The sequence below is a fragment of the Meriones unguiculatus genome, chromosome 4 (assembly GCF_030254825.1).
Source record: "Meriones unguiculatus strain TT.TT164.6M chromosome 4, Bangor_MerUng_6.1, whole genome shotgun sequence".
Lineage (NCBI taxonomy): Eukaryota > Metazoa > Chordata > Mammalia > Rodentia > Muridae > Meriones > Meriones unguiculatus.
This window is the reverse complement of record NC_083352.1, coordinates 61868018-61868914: the sequence shown is the minus strand read 5'-3', so window position 1 is coordinate 61868914 and position 897 is coordinate 61868018.

Genomic DNA, 897 nt, shown 5'->3' with positions numbered 1-897 from the left:
AGCCGAGCGGCTCTGCAGAGCCGTCTGGAAACTGCGGAGTGGTGGAGTTTCAGCTCTTGGATTGCAGCCCTCGGCCTGCCGCGCGGGGCTGGCGCCAGGGAGCACGCTCCGGACGCCCGGCGGGGGTCACTGATGGTCAGGACGCCTGCCGGGCGAGGGAAGGTGCCCGGAGCGCTGGGCCTGGACGTGCAGAACGCACCCCCTGGCACGCGGGAATACTCTAGAGGGCCTGCTGCTTTTGAGCTGTGCTGACGTCTTCGCTGGTGTTCTCCCTCCAACCCCCACCCCCGCGCGCTGTGCATTGATTGTTTTTCTCTAGTACTGAACAGTTTACTTTTAGAAGATGCTCAGCAGTGTGTTCGAATCCCCAGCCCAGCAAATATTAAAATATTTGGTCATTGGACCAACGGGAAAATAACTGCAGTATAAATCGGTGCCACTTTACCAAAACTTCGGCTTTGTTTTGCATTTAAACAAACAAACAAACAAAAAAAGTCTTCCTGTTCTGTGACAAGGCAATAGATGAATTAGAAATTTGTTCCTAAAGTGAATTTTCACTTTAGTTTTCAATCTAAGTGCTATAGTGTGTGTGTGTGTGTGTGTGTGTGTGTGTGTGTAGTTTCTATCAACTGTTGCCACTTAAAACCACTCTGGCCTTTAAACTTTTAAATATGTGAGGACAGCCCAAGTGCAGGAATTAAGGACCTGTGCCTGATTTTTTCTAAAGAAATTGACATATACTTATGTAAGTGGAAAATACAGATAGTTAAAGTAAACATGAATATATATACATTACAAAAGTGAACTGCAGTGCTTGGAGGGAGCTGTGTTTATGTAAAGATTATGCAAACTGCCAGGTACGGTGGGTTCGAGGCTAGTCTGGTCTACAAAGTGAGT